This window comes from Leptodactylus fuscus, chromosome 4 (assembly GCF_031893055.1).
Source record: "Leptodactylus fuscus isolate aLepFus1 chromosome 4, aLepFus1.hap2, whole genome shotgun sequence".
NCBI lineage: Eukaryota > Metazoa > Chordata > Amphibia > Anura > Leptodactylidae > Leptodactylus > Leptodactylus fuscus.
Window position 1 is genome coordinate 47,201,667 of NC_134268.1, and position 19,696 is coordinate 47,221,362.

Sequence of the window (19,696 nt, forward strand, 5' to 3'; positions counted from 1 at the left end):
GATGGCACAAGCCCTTTATCTGATAGAAGAAATGAAGATGGAGATGCTTGAAGTGAAAGAGCACACAGACCATGCACTTAGAGTTTCCTAGGGAGAGCCTTTGTTTTACCAACTACTGACAAGGCATTTCTATTAAACAATTAACTTCCCTACCATGCTATTACTTACTGTCAATGCCAGTTTTTGGCAAAATAGAAATAGAGCTTGAATTACCAGTTTTAGGGTAACTTGATCTGATTTATTGGAGCTCCCATTATTTTTCCTGGCATGATAATGGCAGCAAAGAGAAACAATTTTATGGCCTTGTACAGATTTGGTCTGGCTTCTGAAGAATCATAACAGAGAGCGTTGATGGGTGAAAGTGAATGCTGGTCAGTCTGGTTTGGCTGTAAAATATTTCTATAATAATCCATGATTGGCATATTTTAACAAATCCAGATGTGTAATGTGTTGAAACATTCTGAAAGGCGCTCAGCCCCGAACATACATAGTGGAAGGCTCTTCCGGATCATTGGAAGGTCATTACTGGGTTCTCTCAGGAGTCTGATAAATATTGTGTTCAGAAAATGCTGATGATTATGCAATATATGGATTGTCCATTCTTATATTACGCTGGAAATAATCTGGAAATACTAATACGTCTGACTATAAGTAATGGATGTTTCTTAAAGAAGATTAAACATCTTGGTTTTTGATCATAGCAATTCTGCAGCATCACACTGAAAACTCAGCATTAGGGTTGAGCGATCGGGATCGGAAAAGATCGGATTCCGATCAGCGATCGAGTAAATTTCACGATCGCGATCGAAATTCCAATCCCGATCTTTTTAGGTGAGATCGAGGTCGGAGGATATTTCCCACAATGCTTTGCTACTGGCCAAGCATTGTGGGAAAAGCTAACAATGTTAGCTGGGTCCCATAGGAATGAATGGATGCAGCCAGCACACAGCCTGTGCCGGCGTCCAGCCGCTTAACCCCCTGCGCACCGGCTGCATCCATTCATTCTAATGCGAGACTAGCTAACATCTCTAGTAGCTTAAGGCTTGATTCACTTATGCTGATGTGTTCCATCCGTAAGAGTCCGCATTAGGACCCCTATGGACGGAACACAAGCGCAACTGCAAGCGCTGTGCAGTTCAAGCGCAAGACTATAGACTATAATGGGGTCCGTGTGCTTGAACTGCACAGCGCTTTCAGTTGCGTTTGTATTCCTCATGCGGACTCTTACAGATGGAACACATCAGCATATGTAAACCGGGCATAACACTTGCCTGCACAGAAGCGCTGCCGCTGGTCCGGTCCCCCTGTTCTCGCTCCTCTTCTCGCCTCGCTGCTTTGGCCACTCACGTCTCCCCACCCTGTACCCGCCCACACTCTCCTAAGCCACATGCCCCACCTTCTTCCTAGGTCTGTAACAGTAACCTGGGAGACGGGGGCAGCAGGGCGATAACAGGAGTGAGAACAGGGGGGTCGTATCAGCGGAAGCACTTCTGTGCAGGTAACTGGACACCAGGGGGGGGACTAAGTAGCCAGAGGATTTTTTTTTTAATCACTACACAGCATGGAGGCTTTGATTTTTGGACTCCACGCTGTGTAGTGAACAGGATCATTTTTAAAATCCGATCTTCGATTATTAAAAAAAATCCCATTGACTTGCATTGGGATCGGAATTGGGATCGGGATTGGGTTCGAATGGAGAATGATCGGAAATCGGATTTTGAAAACGATCCTGAAATCTCAAGATCGGCTCAACCCTACTCAACATTGTGCTTTTAGGGCAGGTTCACACAGAGGAATTTAGTGAGGAATCTGAGGCAGTCTGTCACTGTATAGAGATAATATACCCAGAAATATCACTGAAAATAGATAAACACAGTGATGATACAGTACAGAGATAACATACCCAGTGATATCACAGGACAAGGATAAGACAGACAGTGATGTGATAGTACATGGATAATAAACACAGTGATATCACAGTACAGGGATTACCTGCCCAATGATATCTTAGTATAGGCATAATAAACACAGTGATGTCATACTACAGGAATAATAAATACAGTAATGTTACGGTACAGAGATAACATACCCAGTGATGTCACAGTACAGGGATAATAAAGATATGATGTCATATAAGAAGATTACTATGTACATTGTGACATCACAGCTATTGAAGAATGTAATTGTTAATATACTGTATCACTTGCAGGCATTATTTTGTAATAATTTTTATAATGTAAGTGCTGTAAACTTCCCACATCCCCTGCAATCATCCATAGTGATCACTAACTACACCCTAGGTCTCATGGAAAATGGGTACCTATTTTACCTCCATGATCCCTATCTGCTCAACAGTGCTCCACTACAGGGCAAAATATATACTCTAAAGAAAAGCAGCTGGTAATACCAATTTGATAAAAAAAAAAATTGTTATCTGGTCCCCAAGTTATTTATAGAACCAAATTCAGTTGTCTCATACTGCCACTACATCCCATATAACGGTGGGTTTACACTGCCATTGTTAATGTCCATTGCTGTTATCTGTTACAGGATGACAGCAACGGACATTAACTGTAGTAGAGTAATGAACACAGACAGATGCATGCACACCTTTTTTTCCATCATAAAAGTAAACAGACATGATGGAAGACAGCGTCCATAATATTGTTTACATTAATATCAATGGGGACAGACACAGAGGGAGTGGGCTCCTTCTGTTTCCACTACTCTGCTATAGTTAATGTCCATTGCTGTCATCCTATGATGGACAACAGCAATGGACATTAACAATGGTAGTATAAACGCTGTCCCCAATTCACCTACCCTACAATTCTGTCATAAACAGACCACATATTACAATTGACTTTATTAGGTTTTCATTTTTTTTTCTCATTGTGTCCTTTTTGAAAGCCTACAGTATATGAAAATTCTTGGATTCAGAAGATCTTGACAGAAATCCAGTGTACTGTACTTGGTTGACCTTTTTTGTTGCTGTTTTGAGGAATAGGCTAACATGGCTTCAGTCCTATATGTGTTTCTTTCTATTAAATTACCTTGAGAAGTTTAATTTTAATTAAAATGTATTTTCATTTGATTTCTTAAGATGTTTTCATAAAGCAGAGCTTCATTTTAAGCTTGCAAAGTCATGAATGGAGCTACTTCTACCCTGCAATGTCCTGGTGAAGTCATCAGGGCTGAACAAACAGTCATTCTAAGTTTTGCTTCTGTCTGTTTCTAATTGTTTTATCATTTATTTGACTGAAGGCGTTTTTTATGAACCTTTTCCATTGGCATATTCTCTAATATCAACTTTCTGGAGTTAAAATTAGTTTTATTACTTTCTGTGATGTTGGTTTATGGCACTCAAAGAATTTGTACTGGCCACTTCACAATGCTAAGAGCTTCACCATTTCCATTTGGGAAATTTTGCCGTCTCTTGTAAAGGAAAAACTATTATAGCATTGTTTGCATTAGTTATAATCGAGTCTGAAATGTTCATTTTACTTGTTTTGTAAGGAAGAAACAGGAGGGCTGTATATACAAAGCAAACACAGCTTACACAATTATTGTCAAATACAAATAAAGAATAATTCTCTATAGTAAAGTGACACATTTCAAGATTTAACTGGTTTTGTTTCTAGGACACATAGAGAATATTTATCATCTGCGCCTTTTTGTAGTATTTATTTTAGGCTGAGGCCATACGTTGCAAAAATTCAACTTTTTGGTTGAATATTTTGCTTCAGGTTTTGGAGCCAAAGTCAAGAATGCCTATGATAGGAATGGGTAATATATATATGAAGCTCTTACACTTCTACCTTCTGCTCAATCTACTTTTGGCTTTGGCTCAAAAAATACAGCAAAATCTTTAACAAAAAAAGTTGCGTTTCCACAACGTAGAGCCTCAGCCTTAGACTAGGTGCACCAGACAAAGTTTCACCCGTGACTTGAGCTTCATGCTGGGAGCGGGACCGTAGTAGGTACGGGACAGTATGTTGGTGGGAGGTATTTTTTGACCATTTTAAATGTTAAAATGCACAAAATTGAGTATCAACACAGTGTATGTAGTTTGTATTCATTGCTTACTATTTATTTTCCATAGGCAAACGTGTTACTTTTACATTGACATAATTTTGCCTTCATTTGCCGTAGAGAGCTGGAAATTGGATAAATAGGTTCCTAGGGGCTCCGAGAGTGTTTTACTCTATGGTTCAAGACAATTTAATTTGTGTTTCATATCAAACTTGCTTTACCTGAAAAAAATCTAGGACCCAACGTACCCGAGCTTGAAAACTCATCTTTACTTTTGAGCATTGCATCACGGAAAAATTCCTGTGGGACTAGTTTTTATAGATAAAGCATAGTCACTGTTAATGGCTAATATTGTTATAAATTATTTGGTTTGGTCATTATTTTGTCCTAAACAGATACTACCTGCAACCTCACACAGACTTGTGGCTACTATGGTGTCCCTGCAACCTCTCACAGACTTGTGGCTACTAAGTTGTCCCTGCAACCTCTCACAGACTTGTGGCTACTAAGTTGTCCCTGCAACCTCTCACAGACTTGTGGCTACTACGGTGTCCCTGCAACCTCTCACAGACTTGTAGCTACTACGGTGTCCCTGCAACCTCTCACAGACTTGTGGCTACTACGGTGTCCCTGCAACCCTTCACAGACTTGTGGATACTAAGGTCTCCCTGCAACCTCTTACAGACTTGTGGCTACTAAGGTATCCCTGAAGCCCTTCACGGACTTGTGGCTACTAATGTCTCCTTTCAGCCCTTCATAGACTTGTGGCTACTAGTCCTCCCAAGGATTTTAAGAATGAAAACTAGAAATAAAGCCTCTTGTGAATTGGACAAAATAAAACACATGGGATTTATTCCATATTAATTCTATGAATACAAAGTCCAGTCCTAACAGGGGTATAACTAAAGGCTCATGAGCCCTGTTGCAAAAGCTATGCTTTTGTTTTGTTTTTGTTTTTTTATGGAACCATTCACGAATTTGCGTGTCATCCTTGCCCAGGGGCCATGCTAATCTCTGTATCGTTACAATTTTATTATATGTGCTGCTGAAGCAAGCATGTTTTTTTTTTTTATCCGAAATACTAGAACTTTTGCTTTTCTGTTGACATAACAGTTTGAGGGCTTGTTTTTTGCCTGATGAGTCTTCAGATCACACCATAGCTTTGTACATATAATGTTTTGTTTAACTTTAACTAATATTTTTGAGGGAAATGTGTGAAAAACGTGCAATGTCATCATTAAATTATTTCTTTTTGTGAAATGCACTCAGTAATAGAAATTAATCCTATATTACAGCAATTGAATTTACTAGATCGCTATTGGGCCCTGTCCTTTGCTGGACTTAATAGGCATTGAAACATGACACTGTTGAGGTAGGATTTTGCACTCCAGGCTGCAATGGCAACTTAGCACTACGCTCTCCTTCCTTAACCCCATAGATATCATGATCAATATGCTGGAATTAAAGTTATCTCCAACTCTATATGTAAGAGCGGACTGCTGCCTGTATATACAGCTGGCACTTTCCAGCAATGTAATAGAAATAGAAGGGCACTGTGTTATATTCTGACCATACTGAGTGTTAGTATATGCTTAGAACATAGTAGTAGTACGTCTTTAAGAGTGAAAGGGTTAAGCCATTATTTTTTTTCTTTTTTTTTTTTTCTTTTTCAAATGTGTTCGCTGTTATTTTTTTTTATTCTATTCTTTGATTCAAATTTTTTTTTTTTTTTTTTTTTATAATATTTTTATTGAAATTTTTTCATGTTAACAGGAAAACGAGAGATTAAGCATAGGAAAAATTGAAATGAGCATATGAAACATGAGAACATTGTGTTAACATAGCATCGTGGGAACAAATCGGATGAAATGTTATACATCTGAAGCAGTAATGCAATTATAGAAACAGCTTTAAAAGTATAACAATGAAACATTTCTTAACATATTAATGGCTAATTAGCGTATCAGGGGCGGGGAGGGGGGGGGGAGAGGTGATGAGGTGTAAGCTTCAGAGGGTGGAGAGGGGGGGGGAGAAAACGCTGTGTAGCCGGAGGGTAAGGAGTAAGTTTCGTGAAAAACGGCTCGTAAGGAAAGCCCTACAGGAAGAAACAGAACGCCTGTAGGGGTTCAAAAAGGAGGAGTAAATCTTTCTACGATGGATTTCGTCAACTGTACCATTATTCTGAGGGGAAAAAAAAAAGGGGGGGGAGGGGGGGGAGAAGAGAAAGAAGGTGAGAAAAAGCGGGGTTAGGGGGCGAGAATAGAAACTATAAGAGAGATGAAAAGAAGAGAGGAGGGGGGGGGGGGAAGTGAGGGTAGAACAAGAGAGTGGCGAAGAGATTAGCGTAGGTCGCAGCCTATGGCCATAGCAGGCGCCAGGGGGACCACAACTTCTCAAATTTATGATGGGATCTATTTTTCCAGGATGTCAGTTCTTCAAATCTAGAGATCTGATTGACTTTCTCTAGCCAGTCAGATGAGGTGGGGGGAGCAGGGGACAGCCAGTTCAATGGGATGAGAGAGTTTGCCGCTAAGATCAGGAATGAAAGGAGGTTTGATCTGGAAGGTTTGTATGTTGAGGATGGAAGGGCTAAAAGAACCATAGTATCAGTCAATTCAAAGGAGGGTGAGGTGAGTTTGCGTACCACATCTTGAATCTCCAGCCAGAAGGTTCGTATCTTAGAGCATGACCACCAGATATGGAGGAGGGTGCCCTCCTGGGATCCACATCTCCAGCAAGTCGAATTGTTCGCAAGGTTATGTCTGAGGAGCCAATCAGGTGTCCGGTACCACCTAGTTAACAACTTATAATGGGATTCTTGGAGGCGAACACAGGGAGAAAAGCCATGGGAATGTGACAGGATTTGTTGTACCTGCTCTTCTGAGAGAGTGATGTGGAGTTCCGACTCCCAGGCTTGTAAGAAGGCGGGTTTTCGGATCTCTAGCGGGTGTAGATGAGCTGAGAGAACAAATGACGTTTTGTTGAGAAGTTTCTGTTTTGCCATGACTGAACGCTCAAAAGCAGTTAGAGAAGTCCTAAGGCAGCCTAAGCTAGAGGCTTGTTTGATAATACCCTCAATGTGTAGCGTGTGCAAGAAAGAGGGACTAGGGGATTCAGCTAGAAGAGAATAAAAGATCTCAGGGTCGAACTTTCGATCGGGTCCAATGACATCAAAGAGCGTTTTAGTTAGTAAACGGGACCAGAGAGGAATGTTGGTTGTACTTGATTTACCAAGGAATTCTGGAAGTACTCCTAGGGAAAGAAGAGGGGAGGGAGAAGGGGCCAGGGTATCTCTCATGTCTCTCCATGTTTCACAAGCTCCCAGTAGGAGGGGGTGGATGTTTTTGGTTTTGTGGCCCGAGCTGCCATAGAGCCACAGATGTGAGAGAGAGTCATGACCAAACGTAGAGCGTGATAAGTCTGCTATCAAGGAGTTAGGGGAGTTGTACGTGAGGTCAAGCCAGCGTTTTAGTTGAACTGCCCTGTAATAGTTTGAGACGTTTGGAAGGCCAATCCCTCCCGCCTGTTTCTTTTTCAGTAGAAGGGCCATGGAAAGTCTCGGGCGCTTCTCTCTCCAAAGAAAGGAAGAGAAGAGAGATTTCAGGGCTTTGAAAAATTGGGGGGGTAAGTGAGTTGGGAGCATATGAAGCCTGTAGAGGATTTTTGGGAGAGCATAAGTTTGGAGGAGATTGCGCCTGCCAAACCAGAAGAATGGCATGCCTTGGTAGGACATTAGCATTTTCTTTATATCTGAGAGGAGGGGGAGGAAGTTCGCCTCGTATATGTCTTTAATGTCTGCTGTTAGATAGATGCCCAGGTATTTGATTTTACTAAACGTCCATTTTAAGGGAGTGGTGGAAGCTAGTGTAGTTAATCGGTGTCGAGGGATGTTTAGTACTTCCGATTTTTCCAGATTGGCTTTGTAGCCAGACACAGTACTGTAGGAGTTGATTAAATCCAAAATTGTCGGGAGGGCAAGTTCAGGGTTTGAGGCCAAAATGAGGACGTCGTCCGCGAAGGCTGCCATATGAAGGGTGTGTTTCCCTATTCTGTATCCTCGTATATCAGGGTTAGCTCTGATCATCTGCAGGAAGGGCTCTAGGGACAGGATAAATAGCGAGGGAGATAAGGGGCATCCCTGCCGCGTGCCGTTAGTGATGTGAAAGGGGGTTGACAGGGTGCCATTTATCTTTAGTTTCACATAGGGAGTGTCGTAGAGGGAGAAGACAGCTCTGATGAAGTCTAGGGGAAAACCAAATTTTGCGAGGGTAGCTTTCATATATAGCCAATCTACTCGGTCGAAAGCCTTTTCGGCATCCAACCCCAGTAGGATCAGGTCTGAGTGAGTTTTTCTTGCATGGGAGATGGCGTGAAGAAGGCGATGCGAATTGTCTTTCCCCTCTCTCCCCAAAACGAAACCTGCTTGATCTGAATGGAGGAGTTTGGGGATAAGAGATCTGATTCTATATGCCAAAATTTTTGCCCACAATTTTAGGTCAACATTTAATAAGGAGATAGGTCGGTAGCTACCGCAGGCGGTGGGATCTTTACCTTCCTTGGGGAGGATGGTGATGTGAGCCTCTTGGGCATGTTTTGGGAGTGCCTTGCCCGAGAGTAGGGCCTTGCAGGAGAGAGCGAAATGTGGCATGAGTGTGGAGAGGAAGGTTTTATAATATTGAAGAGGGAATCCATCAGGGCCTGGGCTTTTACCTTTGGGGAAGCTATTTAAGGCTGTATTCACACATAGTAACGCCAGGCGTTTTTTGTGTGTTTTTTGCACATAGCGCCGCGTTTACGCCGCGTAGCGCGGCGTTAACGCCGCGTATACGCAGCGTTAACGCCGCGCTATTTAGCGGTGGCGTTGCCCGGCGTTAACGCGGCGTATACGCGGCGTTAACGCGGCGCTATGTGCAAAAAACACACAAAAAACGCCTGGCGTTACTCTGTGTGAATACAGCCTAATACCAGTTTAATTTCTTCATGAGACATGGGGTCGGTAAGGGAGGAGACATCATCTTCCGACAAAGAGGGGAGGTTCACGGAAGACAGAAAATTGATTATTTTGCTTTTGTGGAGTTATGTCTGCGTCGGAACGGGAGGAATTGAGGTTATAAAGGTCTGTGTAGTATTTATGAAACGCCTGGGAGATATCTTTGGTGGAGCGCTTAGTTTTACCTGAGTGGTCTTTTATCTCAGTGATAAAACAGTTAGACTGCCGCTTTCTGATCATGGATGTCATAAGCTTTCCCCCCTTGTCGCCATGTGCATATATCCTATGTTGGTAATGAAGGAATTGTTTTGCGGTGCGTGAGTTAATCATATTTTTTAATTTTTCCCTAAGGGAACGCAGCTCTGAGTCTAGATTAGATCTGAGGGAGGCTTTACGAAGTCTCTCAATTTTTGAAATGTTTGAGAGGAAGGAATCTAATTCAAGTTGAGATTCTTTTTTAAGTTTAGAGGCCACTGAGATGAAGGCTCCTCTTATTACAGTTTTATGAGCCTCCCAGGTTATCGTGGGGCACGTGTCAGGGTTCGCATTTATGTGAAAGTAAGTTTCCAGTTGTGTTTTGATGGAGTCAAGTACATCTGACCTGTCTAGAAGTGATTCGTTCAACCTCCAGTTCCAATCTTTCCTCGGGAGCTGGACAAAATGGAGCTGGATCCACACTGGGGCGTGATCCGATATGGAAATCACGTCAATTTGAGCTTTGGAAACATGAGGAATCAAGCTGGAGGAGAGGAAGAAGTAATCTAAACGCTGATAAGAGTTTCTGGGGTTGGAATAGAAAGAATAATCCTTGGTGGTGGGATTAAAAGTCCTCCAAATATCAACTAGTCCCAGATCGGAAAGATCTTGTTGAAGCCTACCCCTAGCCTTTTGCGATGTAGAAGAAGAACCTGTGGAGGTGTCAACAGAGGGGTCTAGTGCAAGATTAATATCTCCTGCCAGAATAATTGGGCCCAAGCCATTATATGGTACTATACATATTGGTTTTGTATTTGAGAACTGTCTATTTCTCCTTGTCAACCAATCAGATTGCGCTTTCTAAATTGTCTCAATGGTTGCTAATATGCACTCCGATTTTCTGGGATCGCTTTGACACATGAGGCCCCATGTAAATACATTACAAATGCAGTAAAAGTTATACTATACGGTCGTTCTGATTACTGAATTCTTCCCAAACTCTAGCTGGTCCCATCTTTGTTAATGTTGGCACGTGTAGCTTCCTGTCATAATTTCAAACAGATGTCCCGATGTACTTACACCGTAGACCACACAATTAACATTAGAAAAGAATTTCCAGAATGTATAACTCTCCGGTGTATCGCTGGTCAGCATATCTGCAAACCATTTAATGCTTAGGTTTCATTTCTTATACAGCAGAGATTTGTAATAAGGTGCATTTGTCTTTCTAAAATAAACAAATTGGGTTAGAAAATTCACATGCATTATAAATATAGTGCGGCCCTATTGTCTAGTTCATGAATAAAACATAGAATACATGAAGCGGTGATTATTAATACAGTCCAAAGCATTTTTCCAGAACTTGCATCAAATGTATTTCTAAGTGTCACAGCTCAGGATAAAGCATCAGGCAATGGATAGAATGGAATAGATAGAATGGAATGGAAACAATAGAATGGATAGAATGGAATAGATAGAATGCAATAGACAGAATTGAATAGAAAGAATGAAATAGAAAGAAAGGAATAGATAGAATGGAATGGATAAAATAGAATTGATAGAATGGAATGAATAGAATGGAATAGATAGAATAAAATGGATAGAATGGAGTAGATAGAATAGAACACACAAAATTGAATGGATAAAATGGAAAAGATAGAATGGAATAGACAGAATGGAATGGATAGAATGAAATAGATAGAGTGGAATGGATAGAATAGAATACACAGAATTAAATGGATAGAATGAAATAGATAGAATGGAATAGATAGAATGGAATAGACAGAATGGAATAGATAGAATGGAATAGACAGAATGGAATGGATAAAATGGAATGGACAGAATGGAATAGATAGAATGGAATGGAAACAATAGAATGGATAGAATGGAATAGATAGAATGGAATGGATATAATGGAATGGATAGAATAGAATGGATAGAATGGAATGGAAAAAAATGGAATGGATGGAATAGAATGGATAGAATGGAATGATTAGAATGGAATAGATAGAATGGAATTGTAACATCTTTGCCCATCCGGGCTTTGGCGTCATCATCCGGCTGCATGCTGCAGCGCAGGAGATGTGTTTGGTTGTGATTTATTCCTCTGGATTCTCCTTGCACTGTCTGAACACTGCCCTATTCTTTCACCTTGGTAATTGATTTTCCACCACACCCATCTCCTTCACCTTCAGTTTTCTCTGTTCCTCTAATGGTTAATCTGACCTTGCCCTGTGATTGACAGCCTGCCTTCCTGTCAACTCTATGGGCGGGTTCTTCCTCCCAATTTAGCCTTGGTTCTCATTCACACCAGTGCTTGCTATTGCCGTGTGCATACTTGCTCTTTACTGTCCCTGATTTTGCTTACACTATTATCTTTGACCTTTGGCTTTCCTCACCGACTATTCTTTGGACTCCGATTTGGCACTGCATCGCTTGACTGTTACGGACCCTTGGCTAGCTGACCTCTCTTTTTTTTGTGCGTCTTGTCTCCGTTTTGTGTTTCACATAAACAGGAAGGGAACAGCTTCATGGTTGCCGCCTATTACGTAGGATAGGGCCTGGCAATAGGAAGGAACAGTTGGGGGTGTCAGCTTAGGGATCACTGTCTCTTGTGTCCCGTCCCAAGGTTCCCTAACACTGTATAACAGGAATGGATAGAATGGAATAGATAGAAAGGAATAGATAGAATGGAATAGACATAATGGATAGAATGGAATAAATAGAATGGAACGGGTAGAATGCAAAAGATAGAATGGAACAGATAGAATGGAACGGATAGAATGGAACAGATAGAAAGGAATAGATAGAATGGAAAAGACAGAATGGAATGGATAGAATAGATAGAATGGAATGGATAGAATGGATTAGAGAAAAGGAATGGATAGAACGGAATAGATAGAATGCAATAGACAGAATGGAAAAGATAGAATGGGATGGAAAGAAAGGAATAGGTAGAATGGAATGTATAACATGGAATAGACAGAATGGAATAGACAGAATGCAATAGATAGATTTGAATAGACAAAACGGAATACATAGAATGGAATAGACAGAATGGAATGGATAGAATGGAATAGATAGAATGGAATAGATAGAATTGAATAGACAGAATGCAATAGATAGATTTGAATAGACAAAATGGAATACATATAATGGAATAGACAGAATGGAATGGATAGAATGGAATAGATAGAATGGAATAAATAGAATAGAATAGACAGAATGGAATAGATAGAATGGAATGGATAGAATAAAATAGACAGAATGGAATGGATAAAATTGAATAGACAGAATGGAATAGATAGAATGGAATAGATAGAATGGAATGGATAGAATGGAATAGATATAATGGAATGGGTAGAATGGAATGGAAACAATAGAATGGATAGAGTGGAATAGATAGAATGGATAGAATGGAATGGATAGAATGGAATAGATAGAATTGAATAGACAGAATGGAATAGATAGAATGGAATAATTAGAATGGAATAGATAGAATGGAGTAGATAGAATGGAATAGATGGAACAGAATAGACAGAATGGAATAGATAGAACAGAATAGACAGAATGGAATAGATAGAACGGAATAGACAGAATGGAACTGATAGAATGGAATAGATAGAGTGGAGTGGATAGAATGGAATAGATAGAATGGAATGTATAGAATGGAATAGAAACAATAGAATGGATAGAATGGAATACATAGAATGGAATGGATACATTAGAATGGATATAATGGAATAGATGGAATGGAATGGATAGAATGGAATAGAAACAATAGAATGGATAGAATGGAATAGATAGAATGGAATGGATAGAATTGAATGGATAGAATGAAATAGATGGAATGGAATAGATAGAATGGTATAGATCAAATGGAATAGATAGAACGGAATAGACAGAATGGAATTGATAGAATGGAATAGATAGAGTGGAATGGATAGAATGGAATAGATAGAATGGAATGGATATAATGGAATAGATAGAATGGAATGTATAGAATGGAATAGAAACAATAGGATGGATAGAATGGAATATATAGAATGGAATGGATAGAATGGAATGGATAGAATGGAATAGATAGAATGGAATGGACAGAATAGAATGGAATAAATAGAATGGAATGGATAGAATGAAGTAGATAGAATGCAATAGATAGAATATAATATACAGAATTGAATTGGTAGAATGAAATAGATGGAATGGAATAGATAGAATGGAATAGACAGAATGGAATAGATAGAATGGAATAGACAGAATTGAATGGATAGAATGAAATAGATGGAATGGAATAGATGGAATGGAATAGACAGAAAGGAATAGATAGAATATAATAGACAGAATGGAATGGATAAAATGGAATGAATAGAATGGTATAGATAGAATGCAATGGAAACAGTAGAATGGATAGAATGGAATACATAGAATGTAATGGATAGAATGGAATGGATAGAGTAGAATTGATAGAATGGAATAGATAGAATGGAATAGATAGAATGGAATAGACAGAATGGAATAGACAGAATGGAATGAATAGAATGGAATAGATAGATTGGAATGGATACAATGGAATGGATAGAATGGAATAGACAGAATAGAATGGATAGAATATAATAGACAGAATGGAATGGATCAAATGGAATGGATAAAATGGAATAGATAGAATGGAATAGACATAATGGAATAGATAGAATGGAATAGACAATGAAATGGATAGAATGGAAGAGATAGAATGGAATAGACAGAATGAAATGGATAGAATGGAATAGATAGAATGGAATTGATAAAATAGAATGAATTGAGTGGATTGAATAGCAAAGAATAGATAGAATGGAATTAATAAAATAGAATGGATAAAATGTAATAGATAGAATGGAATGGATAGAATGGAATAGATTTAATGAAATAGATAGAATGGAATGGAACAAATAGAATGGATAAAATTGAATGGATAGAATGGAATGGATAGAATGCAATAGACAGAATTGAATGGATAGAATGAAATAGATTTAATGGATTGGATAGAGTAGAATGGAATGGATAAAACAGAGTGGATAGAATGGAATGGATAGAATAGAATAGATCGAATGGAATAGATATAATGGAATAGATAGAATCGAATGGATAGAATGGAGTAGATAGAATAGACAGAATGAAATTCTATCTATTCCATTCTATCTATTTCTTTCTATCTAATCCATTCTATCCATTCCATTCTATCTTTTGCATTCTACCCGTTCTATTCTATCTATTCCATTCTGTCTATTCCATTCTATCTATTCCATTCTATCCATTCTATTGTTTCCATTCCATTCATTTCTATCCATTCCATTCTATCCATTCCATTCTATCTATTCCATTCTATCCATTCTATTGTTTCCATTCCATTCTATACCTTCCATTCTATCTATTTCATTCTATCCTTTCCATTTTATCCATTCTATTCTGTCTATTATATTCTATCTATTCCATTCTGTCAATTCCATTCTATCCATTCCACTCTATCTATTTCATTCTATTCATTTCATTCTATCCATTCAATTTTGTGTATTATATTCTATCTATTCCATTCTATCTACTCCATTCTATTCATTCCATTCTATCCATTCCATTCTATCCATTTCATTCTATCTATTCCATTATGTCTGTTCCATTCTATCCATTCCATTCTGTCTATTCCATTCTATCCATTCCATTCTATCCATTCCATTCTATCCATTCTATCTATTCCATTCTATCTATTCCATTCTATCCATTCAATTCTGTGTATTCTATTCTATCCATTGCATTCTATCTACTCCATTCCATTCTATTTATTCCATTCTATTCTATCCATTCCATTCTATGTATTCTATTCTATTTTATTCTACACATTCCATTCTATAGATTCTATTCTATCCATTCCATTTCACCCATTCCATTCTGTATATTATATTCTATCCATTCTATTCTGTCTATTCCATTCTATCAATGGAGAGAATGGAATAGAGAGAATGGAATAGATAGAATGGAATAAATAAAATAGAATGGATAGAATGGAATAGATAGAATGAAATGGATAGAATAGAATGAAATGGATAATACGGAATAGATAGATCGGAATGGATAGAATGGAATTGATAGAATGGAATAGACAGAATTGAATGGATAGAATTAAATAGAATGGAATGGATAAAATTGAATGGATATAATGGAATGGATAGAAGAGAATGAATATAATGGAATGGATAGCATAGAATAGATAGAATGGAATAGATAGAATAGAATAGACAGAATTGAATGGATAGTATGAAATAGATAGAATGGAATGGAATTCATTCCAATGGAATGAATGGAATTGATTAGACAGAATGGAATGGACAGCATTGAAAGTATGGAATAGAATAGACAAAATGGCATGGATAGAATAAAGTATATAAAATGGAATAGATAGAATGGAATGGATAGAATGGGATAGATAGAATGGCATAGATAGAATGGAATGGATAAAATAGAATGGATAGAATGGAATGAATAGAATTGAATAGATAGAATGGAAGGGATTGCATAGAATAGATAGAATGGAATGGAATGGATAGCATTGAATAGATAGAATGGTATAGACAAAATGGAATGGATAGAATGGAATGGAATAGATAAAATGGAATGGATTGCATAGAATAGATAGAATGGAATAGAATGGATAGAATGGAATAGACAGAATGGAATAGATAGAATGGAATGGATAAAATAAAATGGATAGAATGGAATAGATAGAATGGGAGAGATAGAATGGCATAGATAGAATGGACTAGATAGAATGGAATAGATAGAATGGAATAGATAGAATGGAATAGATAGAATCGAATGGATAGAATAGATAGAATGGAATAGATAGAATGAAATGGAATAGTCAGAATGGAATAGCTATAATGGAATGGATAGCATAGAATAGATAGAATGGAATGGGTAGAATGGAATACATATAATGGAATAGATAGAATGGATTAGACGGAATGAAATAGATAGAATGAAATAGATAGAATGGAATAGATGGAATGGAATGGATAGAATAGATAGAATGGAATAGACAGAATGGGATGGATAGAATGGAATAGATAAATGGAATAGATAGAGTGTAATAGATAGAATGGAATGGACGGATGGAATAGATAGAATGGAATAGACAGAATGGAATAGATCAAATGGAATGGATAGCATAGATAGAATGGAATGGATAGAATGGAATGTATAGCATAGCATAGAATAGATAGAATGGAATAGATAGAATGGAATAGACAGAATGGAATAGATAGCATGGTATAGACAAAATGGAATGGATAGAATGGAATGGAATAGATAAAATGCAATAGATAGAATGGAATGGATAGAATAGAATAGACAGAATGGAATGTACAGAATGGAATGGATGGATGGGATAGTTAGAATGGAATAGATAGAATGGAATGGATAAAATAAAATGGATAGAATGTAATTTATAGAATGGAGTAGATAGAATGGAATGGATAGAATGGAATAGATCGAATGGAATTGATCAAATGGAATGGATAGAATAGATAGAATGGAATAGATAGAATGGAATGGATAGAATGGAATAGACAGAATGGAATAGATATAATGGAATATATAGCATAGAATAGATAAAATGGAATAGATAGAATGGAATAGATGGAATGGAATACATAGAATGGAATGGATAGAATAGAATAGATAGAATGGAAAAGACAGAATTAAATGGAATTAGAATGGAATGGATAGAACCATAATATTTTTATTTATCTATCAACTGGATATATAAGCTATATAAGGGTTTGTTCACACAGAGTTCTCTGGCAGGGGATTTTGACACGGAATCCACCTCAAAATCCGCTGTCAAAATCGGCTCCCATTGAAGTCGCTTCTTTATTCCACTAGCTAGTAGCGGAAAAAGAAGCGACATTCCCTATCTTGCCACAGATTCCGTGGCTTAATCAGTCGCGGTTTCTGCACCTCAAGACACGCTCCAGTGTAGGCCCATTCATTCTGGCCTATACAGGAGTGGAATGCTGCGACAGAATGCCAATGCTACATCTGCATTCTGTCTCGGTGAGCAGCGCGGAATGTGAACATGGCGGAAAAGGTGTTCACCACCATTTCCTCCATGTGAACATACCTTAAGGGTTTGTTTTTTTGCAAGGAAAGTTGTACTTTTTCCAGTGACACCATTTTGGAACATGACTGGGGAAATGGTAATTCTAACATTTTTCCACATTTTTAGTTACGTCTTTCACCTTGTGGCAATATAATGTTAGGTTCACTCTAGTGTTTGTCTCTCCTCTGTTCGGGTCCACATTGAAGACCCAAAAGATGGAGAGCATGTCCGCTGATAAGGCAGGTACCAGTAGACCTCCATAGACCCCATAGACTATAATGGGGTCCACAGGTGACAATATAAAACCGGTTCACACTAGCGTTTGGGTTTCCGTCCTTCAGATCCTCACAGGGCCCCGGAAACTGCAATTATGAAAGAAATCTTCATCCAATGCTGGTAATTTTTTAGTCTTCTGATAAACTCTTATTTCTTTGAGATGGAATGCGTAGAGACAATAAAACATAGAATGTCATATCTTCTATACATCAGTTCCTAAGCCCCACTAGGTTCACTTTAACTTCCAAACCATAGACTAGAGCAAGGGGAAGCTTTTCTGTAATATAGGGAGACAGACCAATGGATGAAAAAGAACTGCACTTGCTCCAAATCCGTTATTTCAACACGTTCTTATATTAGGTTACTAATACACGACGCAGTGGACTGCGTTTCGGGGCTTCCCCTTTATCAAGTGTATTACCAAAGTACACACTTATCCTGTTAGCACAGTGCAGTGTCCTGGAGGCATCAGGCCATGTATGAAGGAAGTAGTCACCGGGCTTTTCTGTAATAGGAACACACAATTTCTATTGCGAAATATATTACTAGGAAACCTCTTAATACTCATTGCTTCATTATTTGGTAGTACTTCAGGGGTTATGAGGCTAGGAGAGTGTTTTGTGTATCATGAAGGTCCTACGATATACTGATAGTGTTCAGATATGATGTATATATGTAGTGTGCTACTCTGCAGCTATCCATCAGAGTCAGATTTCCCTTTGGTAATATATCCTTTTGACCTCCCCACTCTGCAAAATAATAAGGTGGAATAATATATATATTTAATTACCATTGTGTATATGGTTGGAGTTGGTTGGTCTTGGGAGATACCAAACTTATTCTCCATACAGCTTAACCATTATAGTGGAGTACTGCCTAATATATTACTGGGATCAATTTTTATGTCTGTAATGCCTGGTTCACATCTGCATTTGGTAATCTATTCAGGGAGTCCACGTGGGGACCCCCGAATGGAATACCAATCGCATTGACAAGAGGTGAGCAGTGAAAGCAAACAGACTCCATAGACTATAATGGTGTGCCCGCACGAGTCATGTGGACATGAAAGTAGATCACAAAGTACTTTTCTGTTTGCATGTTCCGTGTGGACACCATGCGGAGAGCACACGGACCCCATTATAGTCTATGGGTCGGTCTGCCCTCATAAGCTCCCCGCTTGCCAATACGTTCAGTACTGCATTCGGGGGGTCCCCATGCGAACTCCCCGAATGGATTACCAAACACAGATGTGAACCAGGCATAAATGAGCAAGTGATTTCTCAGTGATAGAATACAGAGGGTGGTTATCAACATCACACTGGGTCATTGTCATTAGTGGGGTAACATAGGGTCAGTATTGGCCCTATTCTTCTTAATATGTGTATAAATGATCTTTTAGAATGCCTGCACAGTAAAATACCATTTTTGCAGATGATACTAACCAGTACACTGTATACAGTTACAAATGGGTCTGGGCAAGTTAGAAGTTTGGACAGTGAATTGGCAAATGAGTTTTAATACTGATGAATGTAAAGTTATGCACATGGGCAGGGGAAATACATGCCAGGATTACATACTAAATGGAAAAATGTTGGGAAAACTGACATGGAAAAAGACTTAGGAGTTTTGGTTGACAATCTACTTCACTGTAGCAGCCAATGCCAGGCAGCTGCTGCCAAAGCAAATAAGATCATGGAATGTATTGAAAGGGGCATGGGTACAAATGCTGCAAACGTAGACTGGCCACTTTACAAATCATTAGTCTAGCCACTCATGGCATATTGGGTGCGGCTTTGGGCTTCTGTGCAGAAGACATTGTAGAGCTTGAGAAGGGTTCAAAGGTAAATAACCAAAGTGAGAAATAGAGTGGTTGGGATGAATTATCCAGAGAGATTATCAAAACTATTTGTTTATTTGATTTATAAATATATCAATGGTCCGTACAGAGATATCTGGATAACTTCTTAAGAGCGACAGTATGACGGATTATAGTAGTTATTAGACCTTTGGTGCGGGAAGATTGATCCAGGGATTTATTCTAATAGTCAGATTAAAGTCGGAAAGGAAAT

General features: G+C 38.6%; 1 pseudogene; it reads right to left on the reverse strand.

Moving 5' to 3' along the window:
- Positions 1–4,986: 4,986 nt before the first annotated feature.
- Positions 4,987–5,086, reverse strand: LOC142201696 (U6 spliceosomal RNA; annotated as a pseudogene).
- Between the last annotated feature and the right edge of the window lie 14,610 nt (positions 5,087–19,696).